Below are 12,056 nucleotides of genomic sequence, written 5' to 3'. Positions count from 1 at the left end.
CTCACGTCGACTTGGTGAGCATGGATGCCAAGTCACAAGTAGTGATTATCTATATTGTAAGATATTTTTTCACATTTTTGAGCGTCATACGGCGTTTAAGAAGTAGGTTGTGTTTTCATCATTCATTTATCACATATTTTTTTGTTTGAAGATCAAAACATCTTTCCTTAAAATTTGATTCAGAAAAGCATACGATGATGAAAAGAAATTCTGGAAAATTCTAAAGTAAGAACTGCAAACAATGTACAAAATGAAATGCTTCTAATATTGTTAAAAAATCATCTTTGTTCTTGTTTTTGTGGGGTAGTAAACAAAAATTTAATTTTAAATATTTCTCACGATTTGAACTCGGTTTGAGAAGAAAAATACTCCATATCCTAAACTCTTAAGATTTTATTTTGCGCTTTTTGTTTTCAATCGTCGATTACAGGATTGTTTATGCTTCGGATTGTTTGATTTTGTATTTTTTTCCAACCTTCAATTAGACAATGCAGATATTGATAAAATGTGTTTTAATGTAGCTTAAAATCCTTATATATTATTTCTGTATCCAGTTTTTTTATCCTATGCCAGAACTTCATAAATTCTTATCGATTTCTTTGATTTACACCTCATTTTAAAGCTTATCGTGCAGTTTAGTGACGAAAAATAGACCCACGGTCTAAAAATAGTTTTTTTTTCTTTAAAAAAAACTGTCTGGTTTTCGGTTAAATTTAAAAGTTTAACTTGCGCTGTGACCGACAGAGCTGATTAGCTCGATCGACAGAGCGTTCGAATGGAAACCAGAGGAACGAGTGTTCGGGCTGGCCCGGACGATCTGCATCATACAAATATTGCGCAATACATGAAACTTGAAAATAATAAATAAAACAAGTGAGGTAACAAAAGAAATGTGATGGAAACGCTCCTTACGGGAACGAAAACTTGATGCAACCAGTAGCTTAATCAATTCTTAATTGCTTTTTTTTTTTTTTTGAGGTTTGGCCCGGTCAGAAAACTTAAGTATAATGTAAGGGAAAATATAAGTATCAGGTTTAAGATTTCAGACTACAATGAAATAGTTTTTTGTTCAGAAAAAATAAAATAAATCGTATACTGAAATGTAGATTCTTCTAATGACACTCTGTACAAATAAAAAAAATTCTAACACAAATTGAAATTACGCTTTTCATTTAGTTATACTATGAATATTTATTAGAATACGAAGTAAAACATGAAAATTACTAACAACTTGATGGGTAAAATATCATTTTTTTTCCTTCTTTCGGCAAAAAAATAAATAGCCAGTCACATTTTTACTACATTCGAAAAGCTTAAAAAACGAATTTAGTTCAAAAGATGCCTGCGATAACAAATTGTATACATTTTCAAAAATAAAAACACCTCTCTTCAATATCTTATCTTATATAATATTTCTTTGGATTATTTTTCTGTCGGTGTGAGAGATCTTTCTTATTTCTGGAAGAAATTCCCCCTTCATTTTAAAATTTATTGGGCCGGCTAATGACGAAAAATAGACTTACGGTGCAAAAATCAATTTTTTGGAAACGACCCTTGCTGTTGCAATACTTTGATGCAACCTGTAGTTCTTATGCATATTTTTTAAAGAAAAATTCAAATACAATTTTCCAATTTTTTGCGTCGATTTCCGCGAAAAAAAAACCCATTAACTTGTTTTTTTTTTTTTTTTTTAAATAAAGCTTAAAAGCACTGGACTTAGTTGTTCGGTTTTATTGATAAGTTTTTTCGGTAGAGCGTTCGGCTATAAATTACCTTAACTTTGCCTCCCCCCCCCCACGAGGTGTCCGACGTTATAGCTAATTTAGATTAATATTGCGCATTATATGTACTCATAACATACAACAGATAACACACGTAAGGCAATAAATTAAATGCGACGGGAATGCAACTTGGCGTTTTGACTCCTTTATGCAGGCTACAGTTATTATTCAGATAAGTTGACTATTAACCGAAGGGTGTTCTTTCTTTTCTTTTTTTTAAAGCTTTGACTTCGTTCAGACCAATAAGCATAGTATAAACATTAAAAAGTATTAGATTTAAAAATTCAGTTCTCAAGTGAATACTTTTTCTGCAGAAAAACTTTTTCATTGTATTCTGAAATGTATACTTTTCTCATAGCAGTGTTCGACCTTTTGTATAAATGAAAAAATACTACTCCAAATTGAAATTTCGGGTTTCACCCAGTAAACCTGTAACTGTTTATTCGAATACTGATGCAAAACATTAAAATTACTATCATGTTTATTAGTAAGAAATCATTTTCTACCTCTTCTTCTTTCGGGGGGGGGGGGGGGGGAATGCGTATGTCTACATTCGAAAAATTACACTTAAAAAATGGACTCAGTTCAACTGGTTTTAATTTTGAATTTTAAGTGTTCGATTAAAAGAAAAACATGTGCTGGCATTCAAGCCGTAACGGTTAAAGCAGTCTGCTATGCGAAATTGTATCATTTTTCAAAAAATAAAAGACTTATTTTCAATCTAATTTATTGTTTCTTCAAAATGTTTGTTTCAATCGCTACGCGAGATCTTCCTCATTCCTTAATCAAATTCCATGTTTTACGTTATATCATGCTGGCTAATGACAAAACATAGAGGCATGTTTTTTTTTGGCAAAAAACTCGTTGTTATTACACACTGCTTCAATGAATAGCATTCGAAAACGAAGGCGCAACTGCTCGGTTGGTTGGAGTGTCATTCTGCTAATCAGAATGGCGCCAATTCAAATCCGTGCCAATAAATATTTCTTTTTTTCCGTCAGATGCTCACATAGACAGGCATGTATTTGCCACAACCGGTTTTATCACATGCACAATTACTGCTTTTTCTCAAGTCGCTCAGTCACACTTTTAATGATATTTATGTTTGCATTGAAATTACGTACAGCCAAAATGTAAGCGATGATCACATTATTACAACGTTGTAACTAACGAGATTTTGTTGTTGATGTCTTCAAATTACATGCCTTCTTTTGTGCGTTTACTTTTTTCCGTTTACTTTAATCCGTTAACTTTTTTCGATTCTTCTTCGTAATGTTCTTTTTCTGAAATTTTTAAAAAGCGAAATGCCACATGAAACGATTCGAAGCACAGTGCGGAGTTCCGCTCGGGTCGACTAGTATTGCTCATAAAGGAAGTTCGCAAACTATTTAGAAATATTGCAAAAAACTTTTTTAATCGCCCAGGAACCTTTAAATACTTTGCAATAAATATTTCTTTTTTTTTTAATTTTAATTTTGAAGTTATGTAAACGTAAATAGTCTGCAATATTGTTTGATATTTATAGTTCTGGAATAATTTTCCTTTGAAACAATTGTGTCTCAACTGATTTAATTTATCTTTCTGCTGCGCTTATTTTGCATCAACAATTCTGGAAGTCAGTGCATTTTTACGAACTTGGGTAATCGATTTTTTTTTGACGAAGTTTTACTACTTATAGTACATAAAAATGACACACTGTTATGCTCAATATGTTTAGAAATGAAGCTCTCACATTCTACATTTTAATTGATTAGTTTCTGTTTCGCACACCATTGATACATATTTTAATATGTTAATAGTGCAGAAAGTTTTGTTTTGCTAAAAGAAAAAAAAATGAAAATGTAAAAGAAATAATCTCAAAATGTTAAAAGTATGTTTTAAAGAAATAGAGTGAAAATATATTTATGTAAATAAATTAGTTAAATAATTTGTTTACTAGATTAAAAGAAAATTTTATCAATAAAACGTTAATGGCAGGAGGGTGAAAAAATTGAACATAGAAAAAAAAATACAAATCTTCACTTCTTGCAATTATATGCAGCAAAAAAAGGAAGCAATTATTTGCAAAGTAATTATAGTAAAAGAAAACAAATCTTACCTCGTTTGGAAAAGAGTCCTCTTTCAATAAAAAATAAAATAAGTAACTCTTTTAAAAAGAGAAAATAACATTTTAAGAACATTAATATTTAAGGAATGAAGTAAACGCTAATTGACGGAGTTATTTTGGGAATTTAAAAAGAAAAAGTGAGAAATGTTAATTAGCAGTTTTATCAATTATGTTCTAAAATTTCACTTAAGTAGCGCATTTTCGCAATTATTACTTTATAAATTTTCTCTCAATTAGAAAAAAATATTTTTAATCAAACATGAAATGGGTGTGAAAGCCGATTTTCACTCGCTTTTTAGGTATTTTTTATAATCCCCATTGTATTGAAGAATATTTTTCCTCATAGATGTTTGTATATTTACTGATTTATTTTTATTTTAATCTTAAAGAATTTTATTTATTTTTTTTCCACACTAACTGCTGATTTTTATTCGGTGTTATTAGTGTATTTTTGAACTTGAAGAATAATAAAATTGAATTGTGCTTCCAGCGCACATTTTTCATGTTTTATTCCTGCTGTTCAATTATTTGTGATGAGATAAATTACAGTATAATAATAATAAAAAAAGAATGATATTTTCCATGTCAACATGACTAAGCTGTGAAAATTCAACAAAGGCTTTCCAAAAACCAGTAAGGAAATATACTTCAAAACAAAATAAAAATGCAGAAAAGTTTCTCAATACCGACGGTACTTGTTGAACAATTGAAGTTTAAATGTGTAGCAATGTTGAAGGAAATTAACTTAGTGATTGCTATAAAGAAAAGTTCGTTCACAGCTTAAAAATCTACTTTCCCGTCTTTTAACACTGCTTTTCCAAAATCAGCTCAATTTCTCTCTTAATGTGCTAAACATTTTCAACAGATTTTTATAAATAATGCGCGTTATTTTTATTTTAAACTAGCTGTACCCGACGCGCGTTGCTACGCCAACAAAAAAATACATCATTATACTGATTTTCATGACAATCGGTTGAACGGGGCAGAAGTTGCTACTCTGCAGTGCCACCTGGTGGCGTGTGGCTTCAATGAGCATATTATGCACCTTCTCCGTGGAAAAATACATATATATAGCAATTTTCATAATAATCGGTCCAGGTATCAAGTGAAGCCGTGACTATACTCAAATTTTGTACTCACGCAGTTTGCAAGATCAAACAATCGCTAAAAATATCAAATAGAAAAAGTTTTAAATCACCCCGTTGCATGAAAAGCCGTAAAACAATAAAGAAAGAATTTATTTGTTCAAACTCAAGAAAAATGGCAACAGCTAACTTCTTATCAATGAGATCTTTCACGCGAATTAATTTCTGCAGCCGATAATTTTATTCGTATTTATCCAATGGATTGTGACTTAAATTGGAATAAAAAAGGAACTATCGATCGGATTTTTTTCGAACTGGTCTATAAACATTCCCAGTACCAAAAATAACAAACGGTGAAAGTTTCAGCCAAATCTACCGGGTAGTTTTTGAGTGCGCATGCGCAGGTATCAACGAAGGTCCACCTGTTCTATTGTGTACTAATTACCTTGACGGCGACAGCATGAAATCAATATCATCTTGACGGCGTCAACATGTATTCAATGTTGTTATTGTAAGGTAATATCATCCATACAGACAAATATTCATATATATATATAAATGAATATTTGTCTGTATGGATAACATACAGACAAATATTCATTTATATATATATAGATGAAAACTGTTTGTTAATATTTAAATTATTTCAAATGTGCTCCGGGAAACTAAAATCAAGCATTTTGTTTCAGTAAGTTGAAACGGTTTATGTTTTTTTAGGTACATTTTTAATATTTCACCGGTATTTAAGAGTACAAACGTTGTTGAAACATGTGTAAATAAAGCAAATGTTTCTTTTAACATAGTTCAGCGAATGTCACCTTGAAGTAGATAGACATAATGCAGAAGACATTAGGTCTTCTACATTACGTCTACATCACATTGTGCAAGTAATACTCTACAAAGGGACATAGAATGGACTGTGAGATTCCTAAGGATATAGTTATTTTGCAAATAATAAACAAAAACAAAACAAATAAAATAGTAATTAAGTTACAAAGGGCTAACCAAAAGTTTTTTTTTTCTTTTTTCTTTTTTGCAAATGTGTGGCTTGAACACATAATGTTTTGTTCAAAACAATTTCACCTGTTGAATTGGGGTAGTAATAGCTTTTTTCATTCATTTTAATTGCATTTAAAAGCAAAACTAAATGTCTTTTTATTATTACTATGTTTTTATTCACTTGGTTTGGTTCTTCTCTGTTCGGTAGGAATCTTGAAACTCAATTTTCAAACATTTCCTCTAATCGGATTCTCTTGAAATTTTGTATGTGAACTCAGACCAGATGAGAATGCAATATTCTATGTTCAAATTAATTAATTAACCACTAACTGTAAATTTATTCCAAATTTAATCGACATTTTTGCATAAATCTTTAATTTACACGTTAAATTAAATTATTATTTAGAAATAAATGAATCATTTAGTACCGATTCTTTTCATGTTTCTTCAATTTCTTATTACAACAGGCTAATTGGCAACAACTTATCGAGAAATATTCAATAATTTTTGAGAAGAATAAAAATTTGACGACTCGTCACGAGCTTTATACCTCGGAATCGAAGATTGCAAATACCTCATAAATTTTTTTTCTACCATTCCAATCGCAAGGACGAAAAAAATGTTCCCACAAATTAAAAGTAAATATCCATAGAAACCCCTGATTTTTCTGCATCAGATAGTTTTTTCTAACATTTCGAAGTAAGTAGAATGTGCGTTTTATTTGTTTTTTTAACAATTTCATGCTGAAATGTAAGTAAGCGTTCAATTGAAAATTACTGTTAACGGTTACTGTTTAACTGTAACTTTTATTCAAATGTGCCTAAAAAATAGCAATACATTATTATAGAAATTTGTAAAAGCAAGGGATATTAAAAATTGGCAAACTTTCAATGCAAATGCAGGAAAAAAATCCAGTTCATTCGCAGAGAAAAAAATGTATGATTTATTTGTATATCATTACATTACAAATATTCACTTACACACACATTGAGAACTTACGTTATGTATAAAACTTTAAATAAAGCTAAATTTTTTTTTTAGTGGTACACTGTTCTTTATGGTGCAGTTTATTGTTTAAGCTTATTTAATCGACTGAATCAATTTACTTAACTCTGTCATCGTCAGTTTAACCGTGTGATCGATGCATTTAAAATCGAATAGAACATTTTGGACACATAATTCTAAAAAGCAGAAAAGCATGAATGAAATGAAAAACCTTTTATGTACCATGTTTTAAAAATGAATTTCTTTAAGCTTTACGTAGATTTAAAGCGCCATACAGTTTCAGAATTTTTTACAGATTGTCTGAAAAAATTGTGATTGTGAGTTTTTAACAGCTATCAAAATACTTGTGAACTTTAAAAGGAAAAACATGGGGCCCATGTACTACATGACCATCCGTGTAAAGAAAGGATATGAATGAAAAAAACTTACACCTCAGTTTATACCAACTACGGAGCAATAAACTTGTTAATCAAATTATAAATGCATGAATTCTTGCCCTGCACCCCATATATTTCTTTTAAAGCTCACAAGTATTTTTGTAACTGTGTAAAACTCACAATCTGTAAGAAATCAAGACAATCTGTAAGAAGTTGTGAAATTATGCGGGGCTTTAAATCTGATGAAACTTTTCAGAAATAATTTTATTCTTTTTAGTTCATTTTAAAAACATGGTTCATCAAAACTTTTACACCCCTTCACTAATTAGTCTTTCCCTTTTTTCACTGTTCAAAACTGGAAAAAAAAATAAAAATAAAAATAAAAATTGCTTGTTTCGAACCATTTCATTAAAGTAATAGAAAGGACTCCTCGTGTTTCTTTTATATGAATGAAAGACCTGCTTTCATCAAATAATAAATTAAAAGGTACACGAAATATGCTTCCCTAACAGGTTTAACCACTAATTTAACCAAGCACTGATGAACGACCGTTCTACTGTGACGAATGAGAGGGATATAGCGGGGATGGCACTCAAAGACGACAAACTTCAAAAAGGCATACATACAGTGCTGGCAAAATTATTAGACTAAAGAGTTTTTCTTTTTGTTTTTGTACACTATTTGTACTAAAATACTATTTATTTTACTGTTAAAGTACAGTAAATACTGTACACTGATTATTACGTGATTTTAGCATAGTTTAATGTTTGCAGGTGGCAGCACTCTCTGCTTTGTTTATGCTCTTTGTTTATCTACCTACCAGGAACATAACCTCAATCAGCTTAAACAGTTCACTAGTTCTCTTTATTAGTGTGTTCTGTTATATTTAAAGTTAGTTTTAGGTTATTAGTGAGTATGTGTATGTGAGTATATATAATAGTAAGTATAAACAATTTTTTATCTCCTTTTTTTAAAAAGTTAAGAAATGGTGTAAACCTTGTGAAAAGTATGCCAAAAAGATCTACAATGCACATCAAGAACAAGGGAATGCGTACTAAATATTAGATAATTATTTTACTGTTCGTTAATGTGTCTATAGCTATGGAATCAATAAAGAATTTTTTTTTTAAGTCTTGGTCTAATAATTCGGCCAGCACTGTATTTTAAGGTACTAGGGCGGGAATTCGTGGATTATGTACTTTTTATTGTTCTGAATCTAGGAACTGATTGGAAATTTTTCTTAGGAACGAAGGTGTCAGCAGATGACGTAATAGTGTCGTACATTGCAAGAGAAAAGTCATTTCTGTACACGAAAGTATTTTCGTATAAGGGTTGTTTGCAACCCCCCATAACCTTTGGTTTCAACGGACATTGCAAGTTCTAACATAACAGTTCATATCTTTGCAAAAACTGTAATGAACAAACCCTCTCCTCGCAGATGGTACATTCTGGATGCGCTAACTGTAGCGCAAAGTTGAAAATAGTCTAAATCATTTTAGAACTACGAAAGCACACATTTAGAAGTGTACTAAAGTTAAAACATTTTTTTTAATGCAAGCATCACAATAAGATTTTAAAAAAAAGATTAATTTTCAATATCGTCGCTTCAGAGCAACAGTAACATATCCAATTTTAGAAATAACACTAAGATATCTTATTGTTTCTTTGAGACGACGATATATATATCAATTTTTTTCTGATGAATTTTCTTTATCAATTAAACTCTTTGTAACACCCTGCAGACATTTTAAAGAAAATATAAATACATTTTCCAAAATAAATTTGCATTGCGTTAAGTACATTATCACTTCAAAAAGTCTTAAAAATTTGTTTAAAATAGCTTTCAAAACTCATCTTAGAACATTGTCAAAATCTACGCAACTGAGATATTGCAATTATAGGAGGAAGACAAATGGAAAAGTTTGTCACTGTGTAAATCGTTAAGCGAATATTCATGTATCTTCTACACTAACTGCGAAAAGCTTACTAATAATAATCGCTAATTATGCAGTGCAAAGCGGGAACATCATTAATAATCTTTAAAATGTCATTTCAACACAGCGAAATTTCCATGCCTCCGGAAACGCCGCAGTTGTAGTCAATGCTAGCGTGAATGTGTTGTACTCAGAAGTCGTTAAAACTATCCAATAACTTAAATAAGTTGATTCTTAAGCGAAACGATCGATTTCATCAGCCATGAATGTAATCTGTGATTTTAACTATGTTACGAAAATCATAGTTTTGAAATTTGTTGTCTTGAGGAAGTTTGTATACATTCCTCATATAATTTTATTTTGCCGTGGGGAGCAACATCTTTTTATTCGAGGATCATATGTCATATTGAAATGATATTCTCCGGTCTGAAAACATGTGAAATTTCAAAATATTTTTAAAAAAATCCTTAATCACATGAGAAAATATGGAAAAGTAAAGGAAATTAAAATCTAATTTTTGTTGTTATCAATTACTATATATGCTTCTTTTTCTAAATGCATCTGCTTTTCATCAACCAATTTCTGTACAATGGGCTCCAAATTTGTGTCATTCATTAATCGTGCTTCTCTATTGGTAACATTAAACAAAACTACGGGCCACGCGGATAAGATTCGTGGGCCGGATGTGGCCCTCGTGTAGTAGGTTGAGCATCACTGGCATATTGCATAAAGTTTTTTTTTTTTAATATATAAAAAAAAACAAGTAACGCGTTAACGTGTGAGTATTTATCATATTAACCATAAACTGGTGAAATGATTTTTTTTTCGTAACGTCAGTGTTGATGTGGGGTGTACGTAAATTCAACATTACTGGGTGTTTGTAAAGTCTGCCACTGATGGAGAAAATTCATTAAAAAAAATATATGAACTGTCGTATTTTCTTTTAATTTTGATCTTTATTTTATCAAGTTTTTCTGGCCCATTGGTAGCATATTAGCCAAAATCATGTAGATGGCACTAACAACAAAAATGAAAATGGCGTCTTGAAAGAAAGAATTCCAACGTCGCTGCGTTAGTTATCCCCTCAGAACCTTTTGTTTTAACACACATAATAAATTGTAATTTCTGTACCTCAGAGCCAGAGCAAAATTTGCGATTTTCGTTTTTAATGCCGTGTACGTGTAAGCTTATTCCGCATCGAGCCATGTAAACGTAATTCTTTAAAAAAAATCCTTTTTATTCTTTTACCAGTGTTAAAAGAACGCGCGTCCTCATTCTTTACTATTTTTTACATTGTTCAGATTTTTTTCCTCTTTCCTGTAAAATTACCATAATTTAGCTAATGCCCTCTGGCTCTGAGGTACAGATTTTACAGTTTACATCCATGAAGGATTTCTATAACCAAACCTTCACCCACAAGAAGAAAAATTCTTTCTGCTCTAGAAATTGGTGCAATGCTAAAGGTTGTTTAAACCTTTAGAACTGAAATTTGCATACGTAGTGGATGAACATAGTGAAACAAATTTTGAGATAGAGATAAAAAAAAATGTATAATTTGAATTTTGTCATATTTAATTCAAATTATGTTTTTCGCAATCACGAGTGTGTGTGTGTGTGTGTGTATGTAGGCGTGTGTGTTTGTGTGTGGGGGTATGTGTGTTTGTGTGTAGGGGTATGTGTATGTGTGTAGACATGTGTGTTTGTGTCTGTGTGCAGGCATGAGTGTGTGGGTAGTTGTGTGTATGTGAGTGTATAGGTGTGTGTGTTTGTGTATGTGTGTAGGTGTAAGTATGTGTGCAGGTGTATGTATGTGTGTAGGTGTATGTGTGCGTGCAGGTGTATGTATGTGTGTAGGTGTATGTATGCGTGTAGGTGTAGGATATTGACGCAACCTGGAGACGGTTTTCGATAGAGGTGCAGCATCGTGAGGAGCCGGTCGACGGTGATGCTGCGGAGGGTGCTGGTGGGAAAATAAAATCATAGGAAAGCCAAAAAACAGTCAAGTGAGAACAATAAGCAATCGTGATTGCTCAAAAAGAAGAAAATCCTGAAATTGTTCATTTTTAATGCCTTTGTCACCGTTAGACTAAAAACACCTTGAATATGCAAATGGCAATTAACAAGGTTTTTACGCCCAAAATTAGCGGACACATGTTTCGGGAATGCATGGAACCTATTTTTCAATGCAAAACAATGAGCTGTTGGGAGCAAAAACATCCGGTTTGTTGATTGCCCTTTACTTTTCCGCACAAAGGTATTTTTTTATTCATTTCTTACCTTATATATCTTTCGTACACTTCACAAAATTTAACATCTTGAAGTGGGAAAAAGTCAAATGATCTTTTCATTATTTATTTTCTTAACTAATAATAAAGCTGAAAGTCACTCTGTCTGGATGTCTGGATCTCTCTCTGTCTGGATCCCTGTGACACGCATCGCGCCTAGACCGTTCGGCTGATTTATATGAAATTTTGCACAAATTTAGTTTGTAGCATAGGGGTGTGCACCTCGAAGCGATTTTCGAAAATTCGATTTTTTTCTTTTTCTATTCTAATTTTAAGAAAATTTTCCACAGCAAAATTATCATAAGATGGACAAGTAAATTACCAAGTTATCATAACGTGGAACCGTAACATGGGCAAGCCAATTGGCGAGAAATTCATCATACATTATTTGTAATTATACAGGCGAACTAAAAGGCCTTTTCGTTTTTCTTCTACGAGCAAAGCCGTGCGGGTGCCACTAGTTACAAATAAAACTGAAACAGT

Source organism: Uloborus diversus, chromosome 2, assembly GCF_026930045.1.
Source record: "Uloborus diversus isolate 005 chromosome 2, Udiv.v.3.1, whole genome shotgun sequence".
Classification (NCBI taxonomy): Eukaryota; Metazoa; Arthropoda; class Arachnida; order Araneae; family Uloboridae; genus Uloborus; species Uloborus diversus.
The sequence above is the reverse complement of the archived record's forward strand: the minus strand, read 5'-3'. Positions refer to the sequence as shown.